Here is a 13,972-nt window from a genome sequence, read left to right on the forward strand (position 1 = left end):
CCTTAATTTTGTATGTTTCAGTTTTCCCATAGTGTCCAGGAAGAGTGCGATGATGTATTAAATATTAAGTGGAATGTTAAATAGTATATGTATTTTCTAAGATTTTGGAGTTTGGTGTGCATCTGTATGTCTGTGTGTTAAAGTTTGTGCCATATGCTCAAAATTATTAGTGGATGCTTCTAACTTACTTTCAAAACAAATATATGCTATTATAGCAATTCTCCTGCAACTTTGCAAAAGGAATATAATCTATACATTTCAAATATACAGTTAAATATGCCTCTAATAATTACACTTGGTAAAAACTTCACTCCAGATTGTGAATCATATGGCTAATATCTTTGAAGAGGAAGGTACTTAATCATAAAAGAAATAAATGATCCATTAGGATATATGACTTCAGTAAATCTAGACATTTATCTTTTGCCCTTTGTTTTAACATTAGCAAGATAACAACATAGATACATGACAGAGTTCATTCAAGCCACGTGCATCACTTTTCAAAAATGCTTATAAACTTCAAATTCTTTGTTTTGCTTTTTTTGTTTTTACTTATATTTGTTTGCAGAGTAAGTCATTTGGTTGGCTGAGTGATTCGTTGGTTGGTTTTGGGACTCAAATTAAATATTTTATCAGGCTTAGGAAAAAAAAAAGAACCTATGAATATAAATGGGAATTTAGAGAATTATTTGGAAGAAAATGATCATAGATTTTAGTTGGTTTTATTGAAAGTACCGTATCCTAGTAAGTATAAACAGTTTCACTTGCTTCTATAAAATAATGCATTTTTATCTCTCTAATATCTGCCTTTTTTGTAATTGGATAAATAGTATATAAAGGAAAACCATCAAGAGTAACTATAAAACATATTCAAGTAAGTCAGAGTATCTAATTTGCAATTTATGTAATGGAGATAAGTAGTTAAACAAAAATGGCACCATTTTTGTTTAACTTAAATCATTTAAATGATAAATAAAACTAATCATATTAGCAATTTAAATACTTAACTTTGGTACATATATTTAAATATCTTTTATAGATATTCAGATTTATGTCCATTCCTGTTGTATTCAAAGCCAACAAATAAAAGCATTGTCTTTCTTTGCTAGGTTTCTAAATACTTGTTTTACTTGAAAATACAAAGAACTTTTTAACATTGTCCTTAAGGATTATTTTTTTCCTTCATATTTTGACAGCCTTTCTCTCTTTTTTTAAAAACGTGTTTTCTATAGCTGCTAAAAAATTTACCTAAAACTTAGTAGCTGAAAACAACACGAATTTATTATCTTATATTTCTGTAGGTAAGAAATCTACAAGAGGTCTCACTAGGCTAAAATGGAGGCATCAACAGGCCCGCAAATCATTAGGATGCTCTAGGTGAGAATCTGCTTCCTTGCCTTTTCAGCCACATTTCTTGGCTCAAGACCCCGTTCCTCCAGCGCCATTCAGCAGCGTCAGCCAGGACCTTCTCATATGGCTATCTATTTGGGTCTCTCTCCTCTGCCTCCTTCTTGCACTTACAAAGATGCAGGTGATTAGACTGTTCCCTCTTGGAGAATCTTAATTCCATCTGTTACCATGATTTTTGCTTACCACGTAACCTAACACATTCACAAGTTCCTGGCTTCTTCAGGACATGGACATCTTTCAGGGGCCATTATTCTGTCCTTATAGGTTAATCATTCTTGCAGCTAGGTGATGGGTGCATAGGGTTCATTATTCTAGTCTATCAATTTTTAAGAGGTTTTAACTTTTCCAAAACAAAAAGGTAAAACATAAATTTAGGATCCTATATCACCCAAGGAATTGTGTCCAGAAGAGAATTCTAAATTTATTTACAAACTCATTAGTATTCAGCCACTTAGGAAATTTCCATATTTATTTTCATATTTATTTCCAGTGAGCTATCTGAAAAAAAGATAAGATAATGCAACAATTTTAATGCTTAAAAGTATAAAAAACATAGACATACATTTTGCCTCCAGCAAACAGCCCTTCCTTAGATTTCATGCCAAAATTTTTTTTAATAATTTTTTTTCTAATGTTGATTACAGATTCTTAGAACTTTTAGGTTTTGAGAGTGCTTTCATATTATCTGGCCCAAGAAATCTCTGACACATGACTTTCATGCCAAATGATCATCCATACGTCTACTGAACATCCCTAGGGTAGGACTGGGTCACAATCTCCAAAGCAGTCTAATGGACAACTATGATTACTAAGATTTTGTTTAACCCATAAGGCTTTGGATGAAAAGTGTAATACTACTTTCACATAACAGTCTACAAATATTTGAAAGCAGCTCATATGTCACTCTGAGGCTAAAATACCTTTAGTTCCTCTAGACCTTAGTGGCAACCTGAAATTGGTAAAGAATGAAGACCATGTCCCTATGGAAATTTATGCTTGGAGCAAAATTTGTCAATTTAAATGAAAATCCTCAAACAACTCATTTATCTAATAAATTGAATCACAACACATTGGGAAAATCTAGAGACAATTTTACTCATTTCTTTACTCCAAAAGCCATCCCCACAGACTTTTTGGGATTCTTACCCTTCCATAGAAAGGGTATTTTAACTGGGTGGGAAGTAACCATTTTTATCCTGGATTGTCGTTCTTGTTCAGTTGTCAATTCATATCTGACTCTTTGCAACCCCATGGACTGCAACACGCCAGCTTCCCTGTCCTTCACTATCTCCTGGAGTTTGCCCAAGTTCATGTCCACTGAGTCAGTGATGCCATCCAACCATCTCATCCTCTGTCGCCCTCGTCTCCTTCTGCCTTCAGTCTTTCCCAGCATCAGGGTCCATTCCAGTGTGTTGGTCGGTTAGTCCTGGACATAACTGTCCTGCACACCTGTGAGACATGAGGACAGATGATGGACCTAAGGAGACAAGAGTAGCTCAAAGTGTGATATGATTGAACTGAAGGGCTTTCAATCTGTACTGAAGGTCTTTCATTTCTTAAAGACCAGCTGAATTTCTGTTTCTGTAACTTGAGGGAGAAGGTAATATCTTTTTACCAATTAGCAGATTTGAAAACCGATTTTACCTGAAAAATAAAATGACAGAAAATGCACATTCCACTTTTCTAGTACCTAACTAGACATGATTTGCCGAGAAGCTTACAATGACAAAACTAAAAAAGAGGCCATGGCTTTGTAAAATTTAAAGCTTTTAAGACTTATTTAATATTTAATATATTTTATTACCTCAGGAAAACCTTAGTTCCAAGAAAACCTTAAAAGGGCCAGAGCCATGTTTTAGATTTCATTAGACAATATGGATAAACTCTAGATAGAGTTACAAGTCTGAAATGAGTGGGGGAAAACTTATAGAGGCCCAACTGATAGGCAGGAGGCTAAGTTCACACCACTGTAAGAGATGGTTAACTGCCTCAGCTTTTTGTCAGTTGGGGCCTCTATCCTGTATAGCTGACTGAAAATATAAACCAATAAAAGCCCTGGTTAAGACATTTTTTCCTCAAAGCTATTCAGTGACTTTTCAGAACTGAGATCTTTCCTCTTCAATGGCTTGTTTTACGTGTTTATTGACTCTGGCATAGAAGATCCTGGTGCAAGTCTATCATTTGTTCCTTTTCCAGAAATGATCACATATGTTTCCCCAAATTGTACACTTATTAGACCGCTGGACTCTTCACTCAAATCGTATACAACCCACTTGCCTGACCAGTTATTAGCCTTAGCTATGCAGGGCTTTAAACTTAGCTATTGTGCTACAAATGGCTACCACACTATCTTGCCAGTGACCACCTCATGACAGTATCTACCAAGGACATTTTTAGATTATGTGAAGCTTTTATTAACTTTTGCCTCTGTGGACAGGAATTAGTTATGGGTCAGAAATATGAGCTCAACATATACCATTCTCCTCACCCTATCCCTATTGTTGTTGTTTAGTTGCTAAGTTGTGTTCAGCTCTTTGTGACCCCATGCACTGTAGCCCACCAGCTCCTCTGCCCATGGGATTTCCCAGGCAAGAATACTGGAGTGGGTTGCCACTGCCTTCTCCAGGGGATCTTTCTGACCCAGAGATTGAACCCACATCTCCTACATTGGCAGGCTGGTTCATTACCACTGAGCCACCAGGGAAGCCCCTCCCCCACCGCACCATCCCTATATTTACACAAAAATCATCAGATTACTGACATAAGAGTTAGTGTTAACCAGGATGTCTTTTAACACAGCATTTTATATTTTCATAGCTTGTGTTCCCCTCTCTTGAACTTGCTTCTAAACAACCGTAGAAGCATGTCTGGATATACTCAATTAAAACTCGCTTATAATAGAAACTATTCGGTTGATGCAATTCAAGTCTTGCAAACTCAGAGTAGCCTGAATAGGCAACTGCCCCTACTAGCTAATCATTGCCAGAAGGAAAGGTTACATGTCAAACATTCTAAACCCAAAGTTAGTGTATTTGTTAGGTGGTGTTTAAAAATAACAAGCCAACCAGTAAGTTATTTATTTATTTGGATTGGTATAAATGTCACAAATAAGTCATCTTGGCAAATATTCAGGCAGTAGAATTATTAAAGACAGGCATTACATGAGCACTTTATTAAGACTGTGTTCTGGTGAAGGGGACATCTGGTTATATCTCCTTTAAAAAAAAAAAAACTCTTTTCAAATGAAAATCATATCCACCATGATATAAGAAATAGAACATTATGGCCTCTATCACCCATCTGTCCCTCTGATTAAATGGTTCCAAAATCATTCTTTTGAAATACCCTGACCTTTTCAGTGGGTATAGTTTCAGCTTACTTAGGGGGTAGCTTGGCTTTCTCTCCTCAATTGGTTTTTTAACATTCATACAGAGATGGAAAATAGCTCCAGTGTCTGCCAAGGTTCATGGACATCTGCTCAGCGAGCCTTATTCCTAACTCCATTATATCCTCTCCTTCATCTTTTCTATCACGCTCATTTTTACTCATTTTATGCATGATTTTTGTGTACTGCATAATATATATATATATATATATATATATATATATATATAAAATAAATAAATGTGTAGATGTACAGAGGAATAGATGAACAAACTTGTCCTGCTTAACAATGAACCTGAGCCCTTTTCTGCAGTATGGCTTACTGTTTATTACATACACTCCTGAAGATCTTTCTAACCTCATCTCTTGACATTTTCCACCATATCCTTCATACACCAACACACTGAAGGGGTTACAACTCCATAAATATACCAGTTTTTCTTTGGGACAAGTTTCTAAAGCATTTGGGACCTGCTATTCTCATCAGACAGAGAAGGCGATGGCACCCCATTCCAGTACTCTTGCCTGGAAAATCCCATGGACGGAGGAGCCCGGTAGGCTGCAGTCCATGGGGTCGCTCAGAGTCAGACAGGACTGAGCGACTTCACTTTCACTTTTCACCTTCATGCATTGGAGAAGGAAATGGCAACCCACTCCAGTATTCTTGCCTGGAGAATCCCAGGGACAGGGGAGCCTGGTGGGCTGCTGTCTATGGGGTTGCAAAGAGTCGGACACGACTGAAGCGACTTAGCAGCAGCAGCAGCATTCTCATCAGAAAAATGGAATAACGCCCACTGGGGTGGTTGTAAAGATTAAAAACATTAATTTATGAAAAGCTCATAACATATACCTGCCCATATACCTGCCATATAGTAAGGGCATTGTACACGTTACTTGTTTTTGTGATTGCTGTAATAGTGATGATCATATTTTTCCCCAAATCCATGGTTTTATGCATATTCTTCTTCCTAAAACACTGCCGTGTCCACCTGGCAAATTTGTATTTATTTTTCTCAGAGAGGCCCTTCCTTAACCCCTATAGGACAAGTTAGGGTCTTCCTTCTCATACTTTAAAACATTTTTGTAGACGTTTGTTTTTGTGCTTAATACATTACACTCTAATAATGCCTGATGTCTTCTCTTCCCTACGAGATTGTTAAAGGTCATGTCTCTTTAAAGATACCTCTTAGCACAGAACAGAGCACCAGTGTATGGGGAGATGGAAGGAAGGAAAGGGAGAAAGGGGAATGAAAGGTTAAGGAGGGAAGAAAGTAAACAGAGGAAGGAAAGAGCAAGCAAATAAATGAATCCAGTCTTCTGGCAGCTGTCCTGTCCTCCATCATTCCTGGAAGATCCCCAACAGTGATGCATTGATCTCATTTACAAATTCTGTCAGTGTGCTGATTAACAGTTCCCAAGTTTATCACTCAGGGCATAAATAACTGTAGTTCTGCAAGATATTAATTCATTTGCAGTGACTAATTTGCCTCCTATTTGATGATAATGCCAACTATTGACTAAGGCAAAATCTCTCAGCTTGCCAACCCCCCAAAAATCACTTATTCAGAAAATGGCTCATATAGGAAAGAAGCAGCTGCTTTTGAAATTGACACAAATGAGCCAAAATTTGTTTCTTTTAGAAAAAAATCTTATTCAAGAGATCCATTTAGCTCCAGTGGTGAGGTTTTGGTGAAGACAAGTGGAAAATGAAGGATAAGGGAGCACAAAGTAAGTAAGCATATCGATTTTTGTCATCATTTGCTTTCTCTCTGATGATTTTCCCTGTCTTGATTTTCTAAGTTATAGATGCAGGGTTCTTATTGATCTAGCCTGTTATAATGGAGAAAGAAAATTCCATCAGAAAAATAAAATTAATTGCAAACTGGAAACATTTTCTCATAAAGAACAACAGTTTTTCTCTCTTGATGTGACAGAGATCCTCTTTAAAAACATCCGTTTTGGATACACTGTTCATTGGCAACAGAACTCATGAACGTGAGAAAAATCTTCCCATTTTATGAAACGATATTTCAAGCTCTGAAAATGCTACAAATATATAAGTTTTATCCGATATCCTGTTATATGATCCTAATAATAATAAAGATCACCAATTTTTTTTCTATGGTGAAAAGATATGTGCTAACTAAAATAGAGATGAAGTTACTTTTCTCACACAAACACACACGTGTTCCCTCACCACTAATAGAATGACCAAGTGTAGATCACAAAGTCATCTCTCTTCTTTCAACCCAGGTTCTCTTTCAAGACAGTTTGTGTGTGAGACCCACGCACAGCTGGTGAACTCCGCTCTTTGGAGCAGGCTTGGTCCTTCTCCCAGGAACTTGTGGCACTTTCTCCTTTCTGCCCTCTGCATCTTTCTCAAAACTACCAACCAAAACACATTCTACAGTTATTCCTACCCTCCTTACTCTTTTTCCATCTTCAAATAAACACTTGTGCTTTCTACCTGTTTTTTATTTGATTTCTTTTCCCCTTTTTGGCTCTTTTATAATTATTCTTGTGTTTTTGACTCTCTCACATATCCCCCACCCCTCCGCCGCCATTCTTAGTCCCCAAATCCTACAGCAGACATGTGATTTCTGCCCTTTTCAGCCCATCCTATACACCAATGCCATATTACGTTCCTAAGTCACCATTCAGAAACAGTTCAAATTTCTGAGCTTATTGTAAGCCTTTGGCAGTCTGGCCACAGTAGCCTACTTTTCAGTCATATCACTCACCATTTGGACTTTTGATTTCCACCCTTCTCACCCAAATCTGCTCCCTCCATAGTCTTCTCTGGAGCAGCAACTGACATGACCAGACAGCCAGTTACTCAAGTGAAAAAAATCCTAGAAATTTTCCTTGAGTCCTCTCTTGTAGCCCCCACATCTAATCCATCACCAAGCTCCCTGATTCTACTTCCATAACATATGCCTACTTTGTTCATTTCTGCTCACTTGTACCACTGCCTATGCAAACCATCATAATTCAGCTGGACTACTGTTTGGTCTCTCCTGCATCTCCACAATCCAGTTCCCACACAACATCTGAAGAGAGTTTTGTGAAAACATAAATCAAATCACATCACAGCCCCACCTTTATGTCATCTGGCTCATATGAACCTCTTGGACCCAAGCCTTTACCACTTTATCTTCCACTGTGCACCAGCCACACTGGCCTTCCTTATAATCTTCTTACTCACATTTTTACCTGACAGCCTTAGCACTAGCTTTTTTTTTCTGCCTGTGGTGCTTTTCTTCCTAAACTTTGCATGGCCACTTTTGTCTTTCATCTCACAGTCTAAATGTCACTAAATTCTTTACCCAATATAAAGTAGCTGCCAGGTCCTGTCATCATACCCTGAATGGAATTTATCTGATATTTCTTTTTATTTTCTATGCTTAATTTGTTCATTGCTGAATTCTCTCATATCTACAACAGTGCTTGGTTCTCAATGAATATGTGTTTAGTGAATGAATGAAACATCTTTCCCATCTCTGTGCCCTGTCCTCAACACTGGACAATATTCCTAATGGAGAGTAAGAGAACCAACAACCAGAGGTGGGTTGAGTTGGTATGGAGACAGTAAGGCTGAGAAAAAGGGAGAGAGAACAACCTGTCTAGAGGGAAGCATCTTTGTTGAATAATAGTTATGAGACACAATCAACTAGGATCTTCAACATCAGATTCAGAAGGTTTGGCTCAAACATGATTTATAGAGGATTTCTTAAACTTAGGGAAACAAAAACTGAGCTCCATGATGTTTGTTTTATCAATTCCATAAACCCAATACCTAGAACAGTATTTGACACACATTGGCAGCTCAATAAATAGTTGAAGGCATAAATGAATGAATGAACATGATCTAACCATTGCTGCTACTGCTGCTGCTAAGTCGCTTCAGTCATGTCCGCCTCTGTGCGACCCCATAGACGGCAGCCCACCAGGCTCCCCCGTTCCTGGGATTCTCCAGGCAAGAACACTGGAGTGGGTTGCCATTTCCTCCTCCAATGCATGAAAGTGAAAAGTGAAAGTGAAGTTACCCAGTCGTGTATGACTCTTAGCGACCCCATGGACTGCAGCCTACCAGGCTCCTCCATCCATGGGATTTTCCAGGCAAGAGTACTGGAGTGGGTTGCCATTGCCTTCTCCAGATCTAACCATTAGCAATCTTATTTAGCAATGGTTTGTAACAGCAGTCCCCAACCTTTTTGAAACAGGGACCTGTTTCATGGAAGACAATTTTTCCACAGACTGGGGGTGGGGAGATGGTTTCTGAATGATTCAAGAAAATTACATTTATTGTGTACTTTATTTCTATTATTATTATATCAGCTCCACCTCAGATCATCAGGCATTAGATACTGAAGTGTGGGGACCCCTGGTTTATAAGACCCAAAAGAGATAAGAAAAATGTAGAATAAAATTTCTCAAAACCTGGGCAATGGATTATATTTAAGTGATTTATTAAAATTCAGCTTCCTGTGCCTTTCCTGAGACCTGCTGAGTCATCTAAGACTGGGATCAGGAATCTGAATGTTATGAGTTTCATGTGTATTTTTTACACACAAACTAAAGTTTGAGAATTATTGCCTTGAGAGAGGTAAGATGATGAAAGACCTAAAGTAGGATCTATATTTGAGGAAATTAGTGAAAGACAAGTTGCCAGAATTTTGAGAAGTAGGGAAAAGAATCAAAATGACTGTGTGCAACCTGGCAGACAGAGAATTACACTGTCATTGGTAAAAATATAGGAGACTTGTGCATCATTTTAAAAACATATAAGGTAGTCGATTTTTCACCTTTTGGAAGACAAAGTAAAGGCACATGTGTAAAGGTGAAATGTGAAACTAAACTAAGAAAACTATGTGTTCCCAAAACCACAGAAGGTAAGAAATAGCAAAGGTATTGCCACTGCATTCCATAGTGTGAGAATGCTAGAGACAAATAAGTCTCATTTCTTATTGTCAAAACCCTTATTAAAGTCATGTTATTCCTGTTTATTTCACAGTGAAAGCACTGCATATGTCTCAGTAAATAGTTCCTCGTGCAAAAGATCCTTGAAATTAGCTTCCTCCCAGCCATAACACTGGAACACTGCTAGAACACAAGGAATGCTAGCAATCGAATTAGAGGAAAGATCTGAGTGCAAATATCTCCAGTAAATAGTAACATTTTAGAAAGTTATTTGGTTTTCCATAGTTCAGGTTTTATGCATAAATGTAGGTTTCAGAATCTAGAATCTATACTTAGAATCAGATTTTTTTGATGTAAAGATGGGTTGAGGCCAGTGAATGCGACTAATGAGAAGAAATCTTAAAACTTGGGAACTACTTCCAGCATGTTAGCCTCTGTACTTCTGTACTGAGTAACCTGACATTTAAAATCCCCAGTGAGTTGAATACCCAAAAATAAGTTAGCCCTTCCCACGATGATGGACAGATGTTTAATATATACTTGAAGAATGTTCAAGTTCCTCTTGGCAGGTTCTAATTAATGACTATAATATGAAAGAAGTAAAAGAAGGCAGGTCAGCTGACAAGGAGTATTGGGACATACCTGTAACTGTGCTCAGAAGACTGCTCACTTCACTGCAACCATGTGGAGACTGATTTTCTGAGTCTGTAGCAAAAGTAGAGGAGATTCTATGCAAAAATATTAGGAGATTTTATGTGAATTGCTCTGCAGATAACACCTCTCTGTGTTTTCCTCTAACTAGAATAATAAGTAATGTTGATCTCAACTTTTAAACAATAGCAGAGAAAAAAAAAAAACACTGCTTAAAAGTTTACGCAACAAAATTTGGGACACACATTAGTAAGGTGTGGGGTACAATAACTAATTACTTCATTGTTCCTATCAAGGGAGCTATGAATGTGTCTTGCCAAAAAAAACAGTCATAATCTAAGTAAGGCAGCATACCTGAGAGTAACAATTTCTGTCCCTGCCCCACAATCCTAGAAAGATTGTGAAGAGACTATTCTCTTCACCTGGCGAAGAGAATAAATTTAAATATAAGAAGAGCAGAATTTCTTTTGTGGAGTTCTATCCTTCATAGATGACCATTCCTAGGGCATCTTTCATACAGAAATTCTAGATCAAGAAACTACTGATGAGGGAAATAGTTAAAATCTTTAAAGTGTGCTAAAAATTACTACTCAACAATACCAATTCAAATATTGAAAGAAGGATCTTGGGGTTATTTATGCATTCTGTCAAATATCTGTGTACAACCTTAACTCTGCATGATATAATTATGTTTCAATATCAATTATCAGAATCTTACTTGACTTGATCCTACAGAAAGAAGGAAGTAAAATAATTCCTTGAAGATCCTCAGACCTAAACCACTAATTGGCTCAGGCTTAAACCACTAATCAGCATATAGCCCATGGTCTCTTTTGCTTGGTCCCCTCAGTACCTGAGCTACCTCGAGGATGTTCAGTGCAGAAGCAGTGGAGGAGGAAAGAAGTGATCCTTATCCAGAGGCTCAGAACATTGGACATAAAGTCAAGTCAAATGTTCAAAAGACAGGGAGCTTTTTTCTGTGTCCTTGGCTTGTTGTGAAATGGCTGACTTTAAATATGAAGATTATCTCCCTTCATCTTAATACTGCATACTTCTATCATTTTTATCACTTTCTCCCACATGGATAAAGATCTAGGCATACACTTGAAGGAAGAAATGTTTTCTTTCTGAAGAGAGATATGTTTTCTATGTGTTGAGGACAACTGAACACAGAAGGCACAAATTAGATTTATTTAGAGGTCCATTTAGTCAAAGCTATGGTTTTTCCAGTAGTCATGTATGGATGTGAGAGTTAGACTATAAAGAAAGCTGAGCACCCAAGAATTGATGCTTTTGAACTGTGGTGTTGGAGAAGACTCTTGAGAGTCCCTTGGACTGCAAGGAGATCCAACCAGTCCATCCTAAAGGAAATCAGTCCTGAATATTCATTGGAAGGACTGATGCTGAAGCAGAAACTCCAATACTTTGGCCACCTGATGCGAAGAGCTGCTTTGAAAAGAACCTCATGCTTGGAAAGATTGAAGGCAAGAGGAGACGGGGATGACAGAGGATAAGATGGTTGGATGGCATCACTGATTCAGTGGGCTTGAGTGTGGGTGAACTCCGGGAGTTGGTGATGGACAGGGAGGCCTGGCATGCTGCAGTCCATGGGGTCACAAGAGTCGGACATGACTGAGCGACTGAAATGAACTGAATTTTGCCCATGTCTGGTCCTTCTTTCAACAATAGCTAGTCAAATATGTTTAGAAAGGAAAAATTAAAATAAAATTTCATTCATTATATTCAACAACTACAAAATGCATTTTAAATTTTCTTTGTCATAAGATTATAATGTTTTTCTGTAAGGCATTAAAAAGACTTAGCACCAGAGACATAAATATAAAGAAGTTACTTTCGATAATTTAATTTTTAAAAAAATTAGCTCTGGGCCATTTCTCAAAGTCAGTCTTCTGGGTTAGGAAAATGGAAAGTAATTTAGAGAAGCATAATACCTTTTATTAATATTTCAAAGCCAGGACATCCATCTATATTATAAGTGGGTAGAGAAAAAATTATTTAGCAGCAGTTCAGACACTTCCCAGCTATGAACAACCAACTTGCAAACATCAACTCTTGACTAAAGGGATGTACTCTTTCCTCTCCCCACAACAAAGCTCAACTGATGCTGCTTATGAGAACTTTCCAACTTACGTTTTTCCCTGTCCATTCCCTTCTTTACTCTAAGAAGACTGTGCACAAACCACACACAGCAGGTTAGCTGGCTTTTCTGAGACGGAGAGGGACTCAGCTTCCTTCCATTTATTGAGACTCCCCATATGTTAAAAATTTTAAATGTGTTAAAATGAGGTTACAAAATTTGTAGCGTATTTTAAAAGTTCAGTCTTGGAAATGAGTCTCAGTGACAGTGTGGATAACCTCATTAGGAGACAACATCAAACATCTGAATTTGAGGCCCTCATGAAGATGAGAACAGACTAATGGCTCCCTAAACTCTCTTTATAAATAGCCCCGCTATTTCTGCCCAGCGCTCACTCTGGCAGTTTCTAGCAGGTTTCCCTGCCACCAGTATTTCATACCTCCAATCTATCCTCCACAATGCTTCCAGAATGATCTTTCTAAAATGCCCATTTGATCATATTATTCCCGTTTGACCCTCCTCAGATTTCCAGTCATCCGTAGAATAAGGCAGGCCACTTCACTCGGGGACCACAGCCCTACCTGGCTGACGCCTTCACTTCCGTCTCTTGGCAATCCTCCTCTCCCTCTAAGCCTCCTACTCTGCGCACTCTCATTTGTTCACACAGTTCCCATAACCTGGATTGTTCTTACTCTCTCCCTCTGCCTGTAAAGTACCTGCTCAGCATTCACCATAAGCCTTTGAGGACTCCTTTGGGAGGCTCTGGCCATCTTTTTCTTTTTTGACCCCACGTAGCCTGGTGACTTTTTCACAGTCTTTATCACAAATGTTGGGCTTAATAGTTTGATTCACCTTACTAAGCTTGAAGTTTCTTGTGGGCCAGGACTATGTTTGATCCTTTTTTTTTTTTTAATCATCAGTACCTGGAACACAGCAAGTATTAGATTAACTCATATTGCAATATTTTCATCTCTGCTGTTGCTGTTCAGTTTACTTGATTTTTCTTCACATTTGTTTCTTTTCCTCTTTTCACTATCCTCTTTTTGAATTTTAAAAAGCACTTTCATCATAGCTGATAAGAGTTAAACCAGTGTTATTCAAAGACTTTTTATCATGGATAAGCAGAATTATGTTTTGGAGGGGAATTCTACATAATTTTTAAAAAGCCATTAGCTTCTAAATTTCTTGAGAATATAAGCCTCTCCATGACAATTTCCATACCTCTCTTCTCTCATACTTAAATCTGCTTCTCTCCAAGCACTGAGAGACAAGAAAATTTTAAGGTTTTATTCAATTTTATTATTTCTATCTTTGGTTTTATTGCTGCAGTATTTTTTTTCTGCTACTTGTTCATTTCAAATGTATAATGTTTCTGCTATGTTGTAGATTAAGTGACTTTCATGGGCTGGCCTGCCAACCCCTGTACCATCCATAATAGTTTTTTTCTGTGGGAAAATATATTTTAAGTTGCAACCAATATGCCTCAAAATTCTTTTGGAATCCAGCATA

At 37.7% G+C, this 13,972-nt stretch overlaps 1 long non-coding RNA gene across 4 annotated transcripts in view; it reads right to left on the bottom strand.

Moving 5' to 3' along the window:
• Positions 1-1,818: 1,818 nt before the first annotated feature.
• LOC102399988 overlaps positions 1,819-13,972 on the bottom strand; it is a 138,817-nt gene continuing 126,663 nt past the window's right edge. For 2 of the 4 annotated variants that reach the window (XR_006542911.2, XR_003112400.3), the window contains one exon: positions 1,819-2,859. This is a non-coding gene — a long non-coding RNA (uncharacterized LOC102399988). Of the gene's footprint in view, positions 2,860-10,356; positions 10,443-13,972 lie in introns of all 4 variants that reach the window. The other 2 variants (XR_006542910.2, XR_003112398.3) reach the window with 2 other exon arrangements.

This window comes from Bubalus bubalis, chromosome 11 (assembly GCF_019923935.1).
Source record: "Bubalus bubalis isolate 160015118507 breed Murrah chromosome 11, NDDB_SH_1, whole genome shotgun sequence".
Taxonomy (NCBI): domain Eukaryota; kingdom Metazoa; phylum Chordata; class Mammalia; order Artiodactyla; family Bovidae; genus Bubalus; species Bubalus bubalis.